At 39.2% G+C, this 19,650-nt stretch overlaps 1 long non-coding RNA gene across 1 annotated transcript in view; it reads left to right on the top strand.

The window, feature by feature from the left end:
- LOC121432876 overlaps nucleotides 1–19,650 on the top strand; it is a 29,065-nt gene that overhangs the window by 6,394 nt on the left and 3,021 nt on the right. Inside the window, exons 3-5 of the long non-coding RNA XR_005972245.1 lie at nucleotides 5,243–5,355; nucleotides 6,113–6,185; nucleotides 18,279–18,401. This is a non-coding gene — a long non-coding RNA (uncharacterized LOC121432876). The remainder of the gene's footprint in view (nucleotides 1–5,242; nucleotides 5,356–6,112; nucleotides 6,186–18,278; nucleotides 18,402–19,650) is intronic.

The raw sequence follows: 19,650 nt of genomic DNA, 5'->3' as shown, positions 1-19,650 counted from the left end.
CACAGAGAAACCCTGTCTCGAAAAGCCAAAAAAAAAAAAAAAAAAAAAAAAAAAAAAAAAAAAAAAACTAAACCTAAACAGAAATGGTTTTTCAGACTTCTGGTGCTGGATTCCTTTAAGTAACAGGTACATTAAACCCTACATTTTTTAAAAAGTGGCTAAGCATAAATTTTACCAGGGAAATAACTCCAGCTGAACCAGATCCTGTGTGCTTAGCAACACACTTATTAGTGCCCTGGAAACTGTGTTCTCCACTAACCAGCAGGGGGAGTGAGTCGCCTTGAAAGGTAAGCGTTAGCGAGGCCACATGACTTCCTGTTTTGCATTTAACTGTTGCAGCAGCTGTTCTGCTTTAGTCTGGTGTGGCAAAAGCAATCAGAAAGGGACAAAGGCTACTTGTGTCAGATGTGGGGATGGTGACATGTTTAACCACCAAAATTACCTTGGAGAAAATTGGGGGTAAACTTGAAGATCCTAACATTTTTATGTTAAACAGTCTTACACTCCTGGTTAAATTAGGAACAGCTCAAGAAAGAATAATGAAACAAAAAAAATCTTTTAAAAACCAGATGTTAAAAACTAAGAAGTAAAATATGCAAACTGCAGAGTACTAATTCTCATTTTACTCTGGGTGGTGAAAGGTGAATCGGAGCAAAGCAGAGAGCACCAAACATGAAGGAGAGAAATGTAAATAGAAGTGGGGATGTCACTGTGCTGTAGTCTAGGGTGGACAAACAGAAAAAAGTGACTTAGAGCCATGGCAAATTGCTCTGCAGATGTCAGAGTCAGCATTTCTTAGTACTTTGTATTAAAGTTGAAATTCTGTTCTAAATAGACACATTTTTAAAATACAAATAAGTAGAACAAAATTTTGGTTTTTAAGTATACACTTCAGCTAAGTGATACATTTTGCTAGAATATTTTTACTATGAAGTGATTTTTCACTTTAAACACAGAATAGAATTATTTTCATTTTCCTCCATAAACACAACAAATAGTGCAATAGTGTCTTTGTAAGATTTATTTGGAGCTGTGACTGAGTGATGTGTCAACTTTTAATGTCTCATAAGCCTCAAAATGCCTAGACACATGTTAAATTAATAGATAGGATCTATTTGTTATTTCAAGTAGAACTTTTTAAGACCTGGGTTTTAACTGACTGCATCAAAATAAATTTAAACACTCACACTGTGAAGCTAAACAATGAACTGAATTGTGGTAGCCTACATCTTACGTAATATAAGGTTGCAGCAATGCTGTCAGAACTGTTTCAGATGATGGATCCAGTCAACTTTTAGTCAAATGTATGTTAACTCATTTATTCATTTAAAAATGTTTCTTGAGCTCTTCACTACTTCCATATCATGTAAAAACCTTCATTATAAACTAGACAAAGCCTTAAATTCAGTGAAAATGCCACTGAAAATTTGGACATTTGTACAAATTAAATGTGTGCCACCAGTTCTGAGGAAATAGACCTTTGGAGGAGATCATTTAGCAATGGGGCTAGAAATAGTATTAATGAAGGATTTCGAAGTCAGTTCTCTTGTAATGCTCTGTTATTATGTCTGTTATGTATGTCTGTTTTAATTATGAAATGAGTTTGAAACAAAACTCATCGCATGTCCTTCCTACAGGAATTTGGCGCCAAAATAAATAACCAAAATACAGGTTGTGACGGGTATGAGCTGAAAAATTGTGTGAACAATCTAACCCTTTAAATTTTAAATTTTTATAATGCTTCTGCATATGGAAAAATCGCTGGAATAGTTTTTTAGTAATCACATTAATAAAGTGGCAATAACTATTATGAACCATTTCCTTATTGCCAGCTTAATGCATATCAAAATCTAATGGGATAATTCTTGTCACTTCGATTATCATTTCAGAATGCATAGTATATACAAGTTTTATCTAGTTTTTACTTAATGCAAACTATAACTTATAATAAAAAAGAGGAAAGAAAATAGCTCATACCTTGTCTAATTCTGGAAGAACTAAAGGTGACATTAGGGATATCAATATGGTGACTCCCAGTGAGCAAAAGCAGGACAAATCAGTATAAAATTTACTTTTCCCTAAAAAATCAGATATAAAAGTTTAATGAGAAATGTGCACTCAGTGGAAATGCTGTTTTTAGTATTGCTCCTCAGATATTTTAAACGTTTTCCTAAGACCTCGGGCTGAATAGTTGACTTGGTAGAGTGAACCTGGGATCAACACCAAGAACCCGCATGAGAAAAGATGGACATGATGGCACATCCCTTGTCGTCTCAGGGAGGCAGATAGGTAGTTTCCTGTGGATCACTGGACAACCGGCCTAGCCTGTTTGGTGTATTCCAGGCCATTAAGGAACCCTGTCTCAAAAAACAAGTGACTTCTAAGGTGGTGGGTTTCTGGCCTACACATGTATGAATATCCCTGTATATGTGTATCAGCATAAACATAAACAAACCAGTACAAAGATGTAAATTGTTTTTAATAGTCATGTTTCTGATGTAGCAACTTCTCTCTTCCTTCACTACTTCTAAAACCATCTGTCCACAATGTAGTTTCTGCTTTACCTTGTATTTAATCCTGAGATGAGCTTTAATTAGATTTTCCTGTACATTCACATAGTATTCAAAATGTTTCCTTATGTAAGGAGAAAAAGCAGTATTAAACCGGAAGACCTCTAGTAGTATTTGACAGTATTTTACATATGCAAAGATAATTTAAGACATATTTTTGCAGGGTATATAAACAAAGCATTGCAAAAATATTTTTTAAAAATTTCCTGGCTTTCCTGCATGGGACCAACCTAGGCCCTCTGTGTGTGGGTGACAGTTGTGTAGCTTAGTCTTTTTGTGGTGTCCTTAGCGGTGGGACCAGGATCTATCTTATTGGAACTTATTCCTTATGATGGAGTTTCTTGCTTAGCCTTGATGCAGGGAGGGGATGAACTTGTTCCTACCTTAACTTGATAGGCCAGGCTTTGTTGATTCCCCATGGGAGGCCTTACCCTTTCCAAGGAGTGGGTGGAGGGGGGGGTAGAAAGGAGGTGAGGGGAAGAAAAGGGAGGAGAGGAGGAAGGAGAAACTGGTTGGTATGTAAAATAAATTTTTAAAAATTAATTTAAAAATTTACTGGCTTACTTTAGAGCTTTGAATGTGATGGCAGCAAGGAATTCAGATAAAGTCTCATGTTTAGTTTGTATTTACATTAAATCTAGCTGTAGTATTGCTATAAGAACCTTATAGTTATGAATGCTATCTCTTTAAGGAGTGCTCACTAGAAAACTAGTTTGGAGGATTATTAAATTAATGAAAAGAATATCATGAAAATATGTGGATTTGTGGATCAAAACTTGGAGGATGGCTGATCTTTAGAATGAACAAGACTGGTGTAGAGGTGACATCTGTAATCATAGCACTGGAGGTAGAAGAATCATGAGTTCAAGGCCAACCTGAGCTACATAGTAAGACCCTGTCTCAACAAATAGCAGCAACAAAGAAGGATGTGATAAAAACAATGTTATAAACCTATAGACCTTTCAATCACTGAGCACGTGGACCATCTACGTCCAGGAAACAGTAGATGGGAAGTGAGTAATTGTTTCTTTCCTCATATAGCTAATGACATAGATTACTATCTATCTAGTAAGTTGCATCAGAAGCACTGTGAAATTACTGAGGCTCGTGAGGGTTTTAATAAAGCTTTGCAGCATGGTGGATTTTGAATGTCATTGAAGTAATTTCCAAATAGCCGACAGGGAAATACAGGAACTAAATCAGTTATTCTGATGAGGAGGCAGAGCATATAAAAACGTGCATTAGAAGGTTTTATAATCTGAAAACAAGTTTGGATGCAACAGATAAAGAGGCTGAGGTGTACTCTAGTCCAGAAGAGTGGCTTTTAGTCTCACAGGTAAATACGAAAGCTTTGCCTTTTCAAATAGTTGCACAGTAACATTAGAACTGCTACCCACATTACCCAAATAAGGAAAAGTAGCAGACCTGGAAATGACATACAATTACAAAATATGAATCTAGTTGTTTAAAGTAGCTGCTCTTTGACATACTGCTTTTTTACCTGAACTTTTGTTACAACTATATTGTTCTTGTAACTTCAATTAAAGCAAACCAAACCAAGCAAGCAAAAAGTGCTTGGGTGATGAAATGAAAAATAAAAGGTGAAAGAAGATGAAGGAAGGAGACTCAATAAGAAATTAATGTAATCATAATAAGGGAAAGGATGAGGGAATTGAGTGTTCCTGATCCTGCTGACTTAGTGCTCTAGATGGTCACTGTTGTACTTGAGACGGGTGCAGGACCAAGTGTAGGCTTCAAGCCCAGAGAATAAGTTTGGTGTTAGAAAAGTTATCCTGCTGCACGTACTGGCTTTGTGGGAGCCTAGGCAGTTTGGATGCTCACCTTACGAGACCTGGATAGAGGTGGGCAGTCCTTGGGCTTCCCACAGGTCAGGGAACCCTGATTGCTCTTCGAGCAGATGAGGGAGGGGGACTTGATTGGGGGAGGGGGAGGGAAATGGGAAGCGGTTGTGGGGACGAGGCAGAAATCCTTAATAAATAAATAAATTTAAATAAAAAAAGGGAAAAAAAAAGTTACAACCAAGGTGGCTGTTGACTCAGGCTGTCTGGCTAGGTAGTTGGAAATACATATAGATATCCAGGAAATGGAATTAGATACAGAGGTAGGAGTCATCTTCATACATGTGCTAATTGAAGCTACAAAGTCGAACACAGAAAATTTATTTTAAAAAAATAACCAAGAATTATAAGGGATACTTGCTATTGTTTAATAACCCATGAGTTTCCTGATAAGACATCCTAGAAAAACTTTTTATTGTATTCATCCCAATATTCCAGATACTAGTACCCTGTAAAGTCTTACATCACCTAATCCTGGGAGTTACTCAATTACTGTGTTTTTTACATTTTGAAGATCAGGAGAAACAAGTGGATTGATTTCCTAAGCCAGCAAGAGGTTAACTCTACTCCGAAGTAGCTAACTATTAACATTAAAGGATACTTTGAATCTAGATCTAGATAATTTAGGTACATCTTCCCAACTTTCCAGTCAGTCAGGATTTCTATGCATCAACATAGAAATTTGTGTCCAAAAAATAGTATGCAGCATTATTCACAATGACCAGATGTGGCCTATCTATTCCATAGCATATTATTTGTCCATAGAAAGGAATCAGTACTAATCCATGCTGCAACATGTTTGGATCCAAACAGAATACTGGAAACAGAAGGAGCTAAACACAAGATTTCATATGCTGTATGATTCATTCACATGGACTGGCAGGAGAGACCTGTGTGGACAGAACAGAGCGTTCTCTACAGAGGAGGTATATTAGTAAGTGGTAAAATGGGTAGACACAAGGTAGGCTACAGTGTTCTTTTGGAGATTATGAAAATGTTCTAAAATTGACTGTGTTGATGGTTACACAAATCTGTGTGAATATGAAAAAACTGATTTTTACCCTTTAAAGGTTGAGTTGTACAGTGTATATTAATTCTGTCTCAATAAAAGTGGTTAAAAACAAAGACTTCATACACACAGAGCCTATCTGAATCCCAGTCGATCCAGATTTACATTCTTAAAGTGACACTTGGATTTGACTTCCACAGTTCAGCAAAGAGAATATGAACATGTTTGGAGGAGGTGGAGAATGCAAGATAATAGCCACAGAGCCATATGTATTGTATGTACTCATCTTCAAAATCTCAGAAACATGATACGTTCTTGTTGAGCATTGTTTGTTTTCAATTCAGTTTTCTTGAAGTAGAACCAGGTTGACAAAGCAGATGCTTAGAAAACTCAAACACCAAAGTCAGCTGCAGAAACTTAGAGCAAAATCCTAAAAAAAAAAAAAAAAAAGCTAATGAAAATTTTTCAATTTATTTTGAAATTCAGATTTTATTTCTACCAAACGGCTCAGCGGTTCTTTCCATCCTGTGGCCCTGTTTCACAAAGCACAGCTCTGGAATGGGATAAGAATGCACATGCCAAGCAGCGTGTCCCCATCCCCTGTGTTCTGATCTGACTATTAATATCCAGCTCCTTCACAAATTCATCAGCTCTTTAATTCTTTTTCTCTGCAGGCTCAGGTTCAGTAAATGTCAATACCTCCCTTGCCACATCCAACAGTGTGGAGACCCAAACGCGCGACCAAAGGTCAGAGAGTTGGAACTCACCTCTATTCCTTCAAGGTTATTGTTTTTCCAGCTCAAACAAAGGTCCCACCTAGATTCAGACCAGAGAGTTCTTTTCTCTCAAGGTTATTGTCAACAGGTGTGGCTAATAGCCAGACCTTGTATTTCAGGAATAGAGAAGTAGATACGTCTCTACCTCAAACAAAAGTCTAAGGATCCAACTAAGGTCCAGTTCCCCTAAGGAGATAACAATGGATTCCACCTATGGAGTGGTTTGCCTACAGAATGTTTTGGTCTAGGGTGTGAGTACGACTTGTTTCGATAGAGGAACAGGTGTTTAACTAAGGAAGTAGCCCGTGACCTTCAACTCATCTATTCATTTTCCTGTAACACGTTAATGCAGGTTTTTTGTTTGTTTGGTTGGTTGGTTTTTTATTTTTTTTTGTTTTTTTTTGCCTTACTCCTACCTTTTGGGGTCAGGGGTATTTTAAGCCATTGGAAATTAAATGCAGGTGATTTCAGTATTCACTGGAACTCCCTCCTGGTACTATTCTATATGTTTGTGTTTTATTATTTTTAAACATGTCTTATATTCTTCACTAATATTTCTAAATTTCAATGCCCATACCCCGGCAAGAGGTATTTTTGTTGAGGCTGGTCCCCGACACAACAGAAAATAATCACATTAGGTACTTGGGCTCATATGAAGTTTTGCTTCTTAGGAGTTCTTAGTGCAGGCTTGTAACCCCATCTCCTATGATGGTTGAGGCAGGAGGGTCTTGTGATCAAGTTCTAGACCTGTCTGTGGTATAGAACAAATTCAAGAGCAGCCTTGGAAATTTAATGAGACATTGTCTCCCAATAAAATGTGAAAAGAGGGGTAGGGACATAGCTTAGTGTTTGTGTAATGGGCATAAAGCACTGGGTTCATCCTCTGCCGGGAAACAACAAAAACTTAGCCGGTATATTAGCAGACATTTCATGTTCTCAGAGTCTTAAACTCGAGTTCAAAGCCTGCCTCCCCTACATAGCAAATTCAAGGTCAGGAGGAACTATATGAGATTGTTTCAGCCAAAAACAAGAAGTACGGTTGGTTATTTGCTGACTGAAGGTTTTAGATTTGAAGTAGGTATCCTCAGTGCAACTGTTAAGCCAGATCTCACAATTTACCTGCCTAACTGCAATGAAATGAGGTAACTAATGCATTAAAACTAACACAAGACGAATAGTAGAAACAGAATAATTGCTACAAGAAGCCTGTGGACTCTACAGAAAAAAATTTGGAAAACCTGGAAGAACTCTTCTCAGATTAATTTACAGCTCCCCCATAGAAAGTGAAAAATGACTAAAATTTTAAATCATAGAAAATAAAGATACCTTTTAAAAGAAGTATTGTAAATGGTGAGAATTTCTTTTTTAATATTAACATTGTAAAACTAAAATAACTTGCAATATGATTGCCTTAGAGATTTACAGACAATTAGAAGATACTTCATTATATGTGGCAAAAGGAGAGATAGAATATTTAATATGTGATGTTGGTAAATAGCCAGAAACTTTAAAATCTCCATCTTCCCTCATACTACCATTTGTGGGTGTGTGTGACAGAGGGTGGAGGTGTTTACTGGGAATTGAGCGCAGGCCTCCTGTGTGTTAAACCAGTGCCCTCCGCTGAGCTACGGTCTTAGCTCTTCATTTTATCTTCCAAGCATCTGTTGATATTGTGTATTTATCTTTGTTTCCAGAAACTCCAATTTAGTCATATGTAGTTAAAATTACTCCATAGATAAATACAGTGGAAGTCCTAAATTTTTAAATGTGAAAACACTGAATTATTTACAATTATAGATTTGGGTAGATAACGGAACTGCAGATATGAACAAAATGGCTACCATCAATCTCACCTACCATTCCTGTAATAGCTTGCGTACTGGGCTTCTGGCATCCATAAAGATATTCCCCTTGCCCCCACTTTCTCCTGTTGTCACAATGATCTTTTCAAAACATAAATTTGACACTGTAATTTTGCTGCTTCAAACTAAATGGCTCACGTTACTTTAAAAATAGAGATAAATTCGGGGACTGGAGAGATGGCTCAGTGGTTAAGAGCATTGCCTGCTCTTCCAAAGGTCCTGAGTTCAATTCCCGGCAACAACATGGTGGCTCACAACCATCTGTGATGAGGTCTGGTGCCCTCTTCTGGCCTGCAGACATACACACAGACAGAATATTGTATACATAATAAATAAATATTTAAAAAAATGGAGATAAAATCCTCTACTAAGTCTCGAGGCTCTCGTGGTGTGTCTTTAACTGCCCCTGCAGCCGTGTCTCACGCCCATCTCCACCTTTGTCTTCACTGCGGCTGCCAGAGTCCTCTCTCCAGTACTTAGAACAACATTATGTTCCATCACGCCAATGTACTCACAGTTCCCTTCCTTAGACCACTTACCTCAGTTTGTATTCAGATGGTGTGGTGTACTATTTTATATCGGTCTATATGCTCTGCACTGTAAATTCTGCTAACAGGGGCCATGCATGGTTTCCCAGCACCTGATAGACTGTGTCTGATAATACGGAACTACTACAATTAAAGACTATAAAAAATCCAAATTACTACATTACATTTTCTCCTTCTACCCTGTGGGTCCTGGGTTTGAACTTCAGTCTTGGTAGCAAGTGATCTTACATGTTGAGCCATATAAGTCATAAGAAATGACTTTTTAAATAAAAATGCATTAAGAAAATTGATAAGTACTACTTACAATATCAAACAAATAAATGTCTTATCAACTGAATTGTTAAGGAAATGTGTCATATCTTCAGGTTACTGTTATAGGAGACTAATAATGTAATAAAGTGTAAAATTAGAAAAATATATCCATAATGACAATTTTATCATTTAAAGGTTGGTCAGAACCAGAAAATGTTATCTGTTGGGCTCAGGGTCATTTTCTTCACCATACTTTCTATATAACCTTTGTAAATGACCAAGAGTAACCAACCAAAAGGTTTTTGTAATTACTAAAAAATTATTCTGAGCTATTTCTGAGTGTAATAGTAAAAATAAAAAGCTACGGTTCCCAAGTGGTGGCAGCACCATCAGGTTCCCAGACCACAGGGGGCCATGAAGGCAGCCAGTGGCTCCCAAGGAGAGAGCCCTTGAGTGGCCCAAGAGCCACGAGGGGCAGCAAGTCCCAGGCAGGTAGCCACACGGTGGCCTGTGGGCAAGGAGGGCCAACAGGTCCCAGACAGGGAGCCTCATGGTGAGTGAGAGACTGAGACAGGACAGCCAGTCCTATGAGGAGCTACAGCCCCAGTGGAATAGAGACAGATGGATAGGTATACCATACAGAGAAAGTGGGTATTTATTTAGTGAGTTAAGGACGGGAAAGGGAAGAGGGGAAGGAGAGAAGTGAAAGGAGCACAGAGATAAAAAGTGTGGGGGAGGAGAGGAGCCACGGCAGCAGCTACCTTTTTGGGAGAGAGATGGAAAGGAAGAGACTTGGCTCAGGCTGCAAGCAAAAGGAAGATCTGCCTGCCTTTGTGGTGGATGGGGAGGGAGTAGGTGGGGCTAGTCTTGGTGGGGACAGAACAGGACAGACCATTACACTGAGTCCTACCAGATCATCAAACTTTTATAAAATGGAAAATTGTCCATGTTTTATAGTTTGAGAATTTAAAAGTAGTTCAAAATTATCTGATTCATTTTATTAGAACAATAAAAGCTCAAAGCTAAACTATAACCCTCAAATTATTCATTGCATGTGTGCAGTGTATGCACACATGTATGTGGCAATGTGGACAGGTGTGCACACATCTGGGGCAGCCAGGAGAGAATGCTAAGTGTCCTGCTCTCTTATTCCCCAACTTATTCCTTTGAGACAGGGTCTCTCATCCTGCTTTAGGTTGGAAGCTAGCCAGCCCCAGTGATCCTCCTGTTCTCCCTCACAACTTTGGGGCTACAGACCCATGGAGGATCACTCCTAGGTTGAAAAAAAAAAGAAAAAGAAAAATGGTGCAGGGGTACTCATGTTTGCTTCCAGAACAAGCTCTTTTCTTCACTGAGCCATTTGTTCAGTACTTCTGCTAACACCTCTTACGGCTTTTTTTTTCTTTCTTTCTTTTTCTTTTTTTGAGACAGGGTTTCTCTGCAGTTTTGGAGCCTCTCCTGAACTAGCTCTTGTAGACCAGGCTGTCCTTGAAATCACAAATATCCGCCTGTCTCTGCCTCCCAAGTGTTAGGATTAAAGGCATGCGCCACCACCGCCCGGCTTAAAATCTTAATTGAATAGTAACCTAAAGAATCTGCCAAAATAATTATGTTTCCAAGAGCACTGCAAAGATGTGATTCCATTCCCAGCACTCGGGAGGCAGAGGCAGGCGGATCTCTGTGAGTTTGAAACCAGCCTGGTCTACAGAGCTAGTTCCAGGACAGGCTCCAAAGCCACAGAGAAACCCTGTCTCGAAAAACCAATGATAATGATAATAATAATAATAATAATAATAATAATAATAAAGATGTGATTCCATTAACCTAATAGATGATCCATCACATCAGTTAAGTCTGAAGATACAAATGATCTATCATGAGTGGAATGTCTTGGGAAGAAGAATGAAAGGTTTTCCAATAAATGTTGCAGTAAAAATTGTGTGGACATTTGGCAAAATCTCTCTGGTGTAACTCATATAAAAATTATAGTTAAAAACTGAATAGTTCAGACCTGGAACATGAGAAATTTGTGCCAAATATGTGAATGAATAAGAAGCTGAAAGTTTTTAAACCATAAGATTTTTTTTATATAAAATGAGGATGAACTGAGTTAGAAATTAAAAATTATAATTCAAGGAATCCAACATTTCTGGGACTAAAGATCAAATATAATCTAAATTCTAAATTAGCTTTAGAGATACAAGCTAAGTAGATGTTTATGTTACGTGGCTGCTAGCTCCTCTCCTTGGTGGTTTGTGTTGGATTTTACCCACAAAGACACAGTTATACACGGCATATAAGCACTTGCTGAACGAGCATGAAGCCTCCGTTGGAATCATCTGCACCCATGTAAAGAGTCAGGCACATATGTACACACCTGTGACCCCCAGTGTCTGGGGGAGGGGTGGAAAGAAGCCCGTCCCAAGACCTCCTTTGGCCAACCTAGCTGAAGCAGTGAACTTCTGGTTCAGTGTGAGATCCTCTCCCAAGACAATAAAATGGAGAGTGACAGAGGAAGACAGGCAGTGTTCTATTCCTTGCATACTCGTCATGCACCACACATCCATACACTGCTCACAAACACTAGTTTATAAACGCATACACACTAAACGTAAGTAACTGTAGCCTACACAATAAGTATAGATTTCAAACAATTTCTTCGAAGCCAGGCATGGTGAGAAACACTTGTAATGTCAGCACTCAAAAGGTAGAGGGGTCAGCTCAAGGCTGCCCACCTACTGAGTCTGAGCTATGTTCTCGTGTTTTAACAAACATGACCCAACTCTTCTTACCACAGTTCAGTGTGGCCCCTCAAGAGTGAAACATTCATATCCTCTTCTGCACTCTGATGCTCCCTCTTATAATGTCGCCCAAATAGAAGTAAGCGTCCTTCTGATGACTACCCTGACACAACAGACCGATATGGACAGTGCTGGGCACAGTGACACACGCCTAAAATCTCATCACTCAGGAGGCTGCAGTAGGAACATTTCAAGTTCTAGCACAGCCTGTGCTATGCAGGCATGTCTAGACCGCATTGTGACACCAAGACACACACACACACACACACACGCATGCACGCACACACGCAAAGCTGAAGTGATATATAGACCGACAGGGAACTTTACCCACATACGCACAGACAAATTAACAGACCACGGAAGTGAATCGTATCACTGTCTTTCACATACTGACAAACTGTCACCAGGTTCCTAATAAGAACTAGGTGTAGCATAATAATCATACCCTACATTACTTGTATTTTGCTTATCTGTAGATACACATATTTGCTTTTATAATAGCTTATTATATAGTTCAGTCATGTTCAACTAAATCAATATATTGCAAAAGCAGAAGTTAAACAAAAACTAAGCCCACAGGCACACAGATCCAGGGTAAGTCTGAAGATTGTGATACAGAGGAAGAGCCATCTCACACGGGTCTTCCCTATTTACACGTGGCCTACTCCCAAACCAACGCCACTAGATTAGACATTCATCTTTATTAGGGATTATGTCACGGGTAATAACAGTGCTGAACGGAAGAGCTGAAAGTTTGCTGTCCCATTTCGTCCTCTTGATTAGCAGTGCACATTGCGGTTCCAATGCTGGGTGCAAGTCTGGCTATTCCAAGCGAGTCATGTCATTTTCTCAGCCCCATTTTTTCTCATCTGAAATTAGAAATTATAATTGTGGCTAATGTATATGGCTAGGGCAAAAGGAGAGGATTCTATAATTGTAAGATTTTAGTGTAATGCCTAGCATATAATCAACTCTAAATAAGTGTGTGGTATTATTGGAAAGTTTTAATTTTGAAACATTTCAAATATATAATTTTTCTTATAGAATTGATGTAAATGTCTTAAAAAGAATATTTGTAAGTCCTTAAATAATACCCAAATTTTTTGTGTTTCTCATTAAAAAAAATTTTACCAGTCAACCTTACACAGATTTTTCTGAAACTTCCATTTTACCAAAATTAGAGACCAAGAAACTGCCTTGACTTTACTAAGAAATTAATATGCCATGACTAAAGTGTTATACAACTGTGTCCCTTTCAGTGATGAATAAGCTGCAAATGATTGGCCCAAGTCACAAAGACTTTATAACAAAGGAATAAATAAGCTGGCTGAGTCTTAATAAATCATCATCACACGAAATTGTCAGGCTGTATGTAGCTACTTGTATTCAAATGATCAGAGACACATATGCACCCTGCAACCGTCTCTATTTGTTCTAGAAAAGTTACTGATATTAAGACTTAGCTTAAATGAAGCAGTTACAAATATTTTTCACATCTCCAACTCTAAAGAGCAGAAGACAAAATGATTTTCTCTCTAGAGTAAGAAAATAGTCTGAATCCCAATGTTTGCATTTTCATTTCCATCCTGCCACTAATCACCTGACCACTTTAAAATCAGTCTTCATGGCTAATTGGTTTAAATTGAAAGTGAGACAAGAGGGGAACTTCTGATGTCCGTTATGAAGAGAAAGCCTATGAAAAAAGGCATTAATTTAAGAATAACATTTATGCCCACATCCTTACTCTGTAACTTCTAGTTCTTTATCTTTGAGAAAATTTCTTGAAATAAAATTTAATTGGACTTTTCAGTGAAAAGCAAGTGAAATAAAACATGTAAAGTCCAAGCACGTAGGAAGTTGTAGAGAATTCATTTTTCCCATTAAACTACATTTCTTTTTCTTTTCTTTTTGTAAGAATCCAACAGAGTTTTCTTTTTGGATTTGATTTCAATTATATTAATCAAAAGCTTTTCTTTTTCTCCCCACCTCCCCCTTTCTTCTCCCCCTCTCTGTGTGTTTTCTCTTCATTTTGAACAAAAGTCATTATAAGACAAAATTATGTTATTTATAATATTTATACAAAGATAGTTCCATACGTTGTCTGGGTGAGGTGGCTCTTCCTAGGTGTGCCAGTCTTTGGGTTTACCCTGTGTCTGTATGCCTATGAGGGATTTTTTTTATAACTTCTGCTTTTGTAATATATTGATTTAGTTGAACATGGCAGAACTATATAATAAACTATCATAAAAGTGAATATGTGTGTATCTAGATAAAGTATAAATAATATAGAATATGTAACGCAACTCCTAATTCTTACTGGGAACATGGTGAAATCTTTGTCAGTATATGATAGACAGTGATATTGTTCCTTTGAAACAAATGGTCTGCCAGAGTAAATGCCAGGGGTATAGATTTTCCTTTTCTATTGTCCACAACTCCTGGAATTTGAAGCTTGAATATCCTATTTATAGTGTTGCAGCCCGCCCAGCCCTGACCTTCTGAACCCCTGAGCAGGGACGAGCTCCCAAACAGAAGGGTCTATTAATTGTAATTAGAAAATTCATGAAGACAGAGACAGAATGCAGGTAGATATGGAAGGAAACACTGATAGGGACTTAGTAACATCAGAGAGTTACCTAAATGTTTAAGCATGAGGCAAGTTATGCTGCCTCATACATGAACCTGCGATCAAAGGGTTCTTCACACTGAGTTCTGGCTGGAGCAAGGAAAGGGTACCAACTTAAAATTTCAGCTCAGATTCACTTATATTATTGCATGTGTTTGCTTACTGTAGGTTGTCCAGATGGTTACATTGGTGAACATGAAGTGTCTTTGCTAGATGGGTGTAATGGTAAAAAATAAAACGGCTCTAGTCCCCAAGTGGTGGCAGCAGGCAGCAGGCAGCAGGCCACGAGGGGCAGTGGGTCCCAGGCAGGGAGTCACTCAGTGATTGAGAGACCTTGGAGGGTCAGCCAGTCCCAACAAGGAGCTGCAGTGGGTGAGAGACAGAGATGGATAGGCAGGCCATGCAGAGTGAGGTTGGATATTTATTTAGTGGGTTATGGAAGGGAAGGGGAAAGGAGAGAGGGAGGGAGAAGGGGGATGAGGAGAGAGAGGCAGAGAGGGAGAGAAAGAGAGAGAGGGAGAGAGAGAAAGGAGGGGGGGAGCAGCCGCAGCTTCTTCCGAAGAGGGATGGAAAAGAGAGAGCTCACACAGGCTGGAACGGAAGGAAGATCCACTTGTCTCAGTGGAAGGGGAGGGGAGTGGGCAGGGCTTGTCTCCTAAAGAAACAGGACAGACCATTACAATAGGGGACTAAAGAAGTTAGATTTCTTTTTTTTTTTTTTGATTCTTTTTTTCCTTTTTTAAATTTTTTTTATTGTTTTTTTTAATTTATTTATTTATTAAGGATTTCTGCCTCGTCCCCACAACCGCTTCCCATTTCCCTCCCCCTACCCCGATCAAGTCCCCCCCCTCATCTGCTCGAAGAGCAATCAGGGTTCCCTGACCTGTGGGAAGCCCAAGGACTGCCCACCTCTATCCAGGTCTCGTAAGGTGAGCATTCAAGCTGCCTAGGCTCCCACAAAGCCAGTACGTGCAGTAGGATCAAAAACCCACTGCAATTGTTCTTGAATTCTCAGTATTCCTCATTGTCCGCTATGTTCAGCTAGTCCGGATTTATCCCATGCTTTTTCAGACCTAGGCCAGCTGGCCTTGGTGAGATCCCAATAGAACATCCCCATTGTCTTAGTGTGTGGGTGCACCCCTTGTGGTCCTGAGTTCCTTGCTCGTGCTCCGTCTCCTTCTGCTCCTGATTTGGACCTTGAGATTTCTGTCCGGTGCTCCCGTGTGGGTCTCTGTCTCTGTCTCCTTTCATCGCCTGATGAAGGTTAATATTCCTGAGGATGCCTATGTGTTTGTCTTTGGATTCACCTTATTTAGCTTCTCTAGGAACATGAATTATAGGCTCAATGTCCTTTATTTATGGCTAGAAACCAAATATGAGTGAGTACATCCCATGTTCCTCTTTTTGGGTCTGGCTTACCTCACTCAGGATAGTGTTTTCTATTTCCATCCATTTGTATGCAAAATTCAAGAAGTCCTTGTTTTTTACTGCTGAGTAATACTCTAATATGTATATATTCCATACTTTCTTCATCCATTCTTCCGTTGAAGGGCATCTAGGTTGTTTCCAGGTTCTGGCTATTACAAACAATGCTGCCATGAACATAGTTGAGCATATACTTTTGTTGTATGATAGGGCCTCTCTTGGGTATATTCCCAAGAGTGGTATTGCTGGATCCAGGGGTAGGTTGATCCCGAATTTCCTGAGAAACCGAAACACTGCTTTCCAGAGTGGTTGCAGAATGGCTAAAATAAAAAACACCAATGATAGCCTTTGCTGGAGAGGTTGTGGAGAAAGGGGTACACTCACCCATTGCTGGTGGGAATGCAAACTTGTGCAACCACTCTGGAAAGAAGTTAGATTTCTAAGAATAACCTTCCTCTATGGGAAAATGGAACAGTTCAGCAATGTTGGGGGTAGAGTGAAATGAGGATGAAACAGTCCAGGGTCAGTTGCTGCAGTTCCAGATCAGCTCCCTGTATTGTGACAAGGAGAACATGGGGTGTCAAACTAGAGTAAAACAAAAGACAAATCTCTCATGTAAAAATTGAGGCGCCTTAATAGAAATTTCTTAAATGTAATTAATGAAAAAAATTTTAGAAATCGTTATACTCAGATTCCAACTAACCACTTCTATTTTTACATTTTACATATTAATGACATAGATTCTGAAGGTTTTTCAAGAATGTTTTCTCATTATGAAGCATTAAGTATAAAGAAAGGATTGTAAAAAGTAAACAGTGGGAGAACTCTCATTCCAGTAGGACTGAAGATGCATATACATAACGTTGTCTTATTAGGGTTTCTATTGTTGCAACAGAACACCATGATCAAAAGCAAGCTGGAGAGGAAAGGGTTCATTCAGATTACACTTCCACATTGCTCTTCCTAACCAAAGGAAGTCAGGACAGGAACTCAAGCAGGGAAGGAACTTGGAGGCAGGAGCCGATGCACAGGCCGTGGAGAAGGGCTATGTGCTTCCATGACTTGCTCAGCTTGCTTTCTTTTAGAACCCAGGACCACCAGCCCAGGGATGGCACCCCCAACAATGGTCTGCGTCCTCCCTCATTGATTACTAATTGAGAAAATGCCTTACCGCTGGATCTCATGGAGGAATTGCCTCAACTGAGGCTCTTTCCTCTCTGATGACTCTAGTTTGTATCAAGTTGATATACAGAACCAGCCAGTACAACATGCTGCCATATATTTTACATAAAATATCTCAAAACAACAAATAATATGGGAAGTACATTTTTCACTTTTTCCCCAATTTTAATTTATAGCACATAGTCATTGCTTTTAAAATAAAAAACAATTCACAAAGTTATGAAAGAGAAAGTAAAACCACACAAAAATTTGTTCTAGCTATCTTATCACACACACACACACACACACACACACACACGGTTTGGATGACTGTATCAAGTCAGATGCACACTGTTTTATACAGCAAGTTTTAGAGAAACAACATATTGTAAACCTCTAATGTCTTTAAAGAGAGGTCTGTTCTTTTTATGTGATGTGCACTCTAAATGAGCAATAAATTATTAAATCAGTTATTGTTAAGGGACAGATGGTTTCCAAAGCTCTCACCAGCAGAAAGTAATACCATAGAGCATAGCCCATGTATCCATCTTTCAGAGCTTTTTGTAGTTACGGACTAAAACTACTACCCTAGAAGAGAAATTGCTAGATCAAAAGTATGTATCTACTTTTAAATCGGTTCCTATTTTTAAACTTTTCCCTTCAGAAATTTACAGTTCCACAAAGCCTGAATGTAAGTCTGTAACTTATGTGTGTGGTGCCAGCAGAGGCAAGAAGAAAGTGTTGGATACCGGGGACTGGACTTACACATGGCTGTAAGCCTCCATGTGGATGCTGGGCACTAAACCAGGGTCCTCTGGAAGAGCAGCCAGTTCCCTTAAACTCTCAGCTGGTTCTCCCTGAAGGTCCATTCTTAACACACACCACTACAGCAAGTCCTTTTCATTTTTGATAAGTCAAATGGATTTCCTCCTTACTTTCCCTCCTTTTCTTCCCTCCCTCCCTTCCTTTTTTCCCTCCCTTCTTCTCTCCCTTCTTCCCTTCCTCCATTCCTTCTTTTCCTCCCTACTTCCCTCCTTTTCTTTCTTTTCCTTTACTATTAAGTTAAAAATCTTTTTTGTCCATTTTTTTTGTCCATTTCCAGTTCATCTTCTGACATTGTTTATGTCACTAACATATTTTTATTGTGTCAGACCACTGCCTTAAAATTTTGAGAACTCTATATTGTGAATATTACATTTTGGGTTATATTGCCTTTTTATTTATAGTTGTAAATATAAGTATCTCTTTCAATTTATTTCTACTTCATCTTTTATTGACTATTTTAGTTACCTATTTAAAATCATGAAATGTTTTTATTTTTATAGGCCTTACTATTTAATTGTAGACTTATGTTTTTAAATGTTTCATTATGTTTATTTATGGATTGAGGAGCATGCAAAGGCCTGAGTTCCATGTCATGTGAGTGGCGGTGAGAAGATAGCTTTCAGGAATCTGTTCTCTCCTTCCACCACATGGATCCCAAGGATTGAACTCAGATCACCAAGCTTGGTAGTAAGTGCCTTTATCCACTAAACCATCTTGCCAGCCCAAGAATTATATTTTTTTAATGTAGGAATATAGTGAATAGCCAGGCACAGTGGTGCACACTTTTTGTCTCAGAATTTAGAGGGCAGAGGCAGGCAGATCTCTATGAGTCTGAGACCAATCTGGTCTACATAGCAAGTTCCAAGCCATTAGGGCTACATGGTGAGACCTTGTCTCAAAGACACAAACAACCATTGCCTCAAAAATGAATACAGTGAATGATAAAAATAGATGCCTGTGGTTTGAAAGAAAATGGCCTCTAAAGGGACTAGCACTATTCGGAGGCAGGGTTTTGTTAAGTGTTTTGTTGAAGTAGGTGTAGCCTTGTTGGAGGAAGTGTGCCACTGTGGGACAGGCTATGAAGTCTCCTTTGCTTAAGCTTCTTTCAGTGTGACACTCAGTTTAGTCTACTTCCTTTTGCCTGAATAGCAACATGTGGCAGCTCCTTCTCCAACACCATGTCTGCCTGCACACTGCCGCACTCCCTGCCATGATGATAATGGAAGACACCTCTGAAACTGTGAGCTGCCACCCCCGTGAAATGTTTTCCTTTCTAAGAGTTGCTGTGGCAGTGGTGTCTTCATAGCTGTAGAGATGCTGCCTGAGACAGTGCTCTTTCCCAAACTGTCAGCTCTGTCAGCGTCAGAGGTACATCCTTGGTAGGTAATTTGATCTTCTCATCATCTGCCCTCCTGAAACATAGTTGATAAAAGTCTACCTACTAAACTTCCTTCAAGTTACAATCTAACAGTATTCTAACTAGAAAACAACTGCACTTTAATCCCAGTCTAGAGTTGATTTTGAAGATTTTTCACAAGCGGTATTATTGGAGTGAAGAATAGTTATGTAACTTCTGTGGCTTCGTACCGTGTTGTTCTCCAAATGGCGAATGCCAGTAATACTGTGCCTCTAACCTGTTTCAGTTTTATCACTTTGGACTTTGTAATTGTTGTAAGTGGTTATCGGCTTGACAGGATTCATGACCACAGACAAGCCTCTGTACGTGCTTGTGAGGAATTATCTAGATTAGATCAGCAGAGGTGGGTGGAGCCACCTAAGTGCACCGCACTATTCTCCAGACTTGGGTCCTGGAAGTGAACCTAGTGCCAGCATTCGTCACTTCCTGCTTACCGATGGCAGATGCGATGTGACTTGGGACAGCCACTTCAAGCTCTTGCCGCCAGGGCTGCCCTGCCAGGCTGCCCTATGTTCCGAT

Source organism: Microtus oregoni, unplaced genomic scaffold (assembly GCF_018167655.1).
Source record: "Microtus oregoni isolate MIOR12 unplaced genomic scaffold, Mior012 000036F_ref0000092, whole genome shotgun sequence".
Taxonomy (NCBI): Eukaryota; Metazoa; Chordata; class Mammalia; order Rodentia; family Cricetidae; genus Microtus; species Microtus oregoni.
This window is presented reverse-complemented; position numbering and strand designations above follow the sequence as displayed.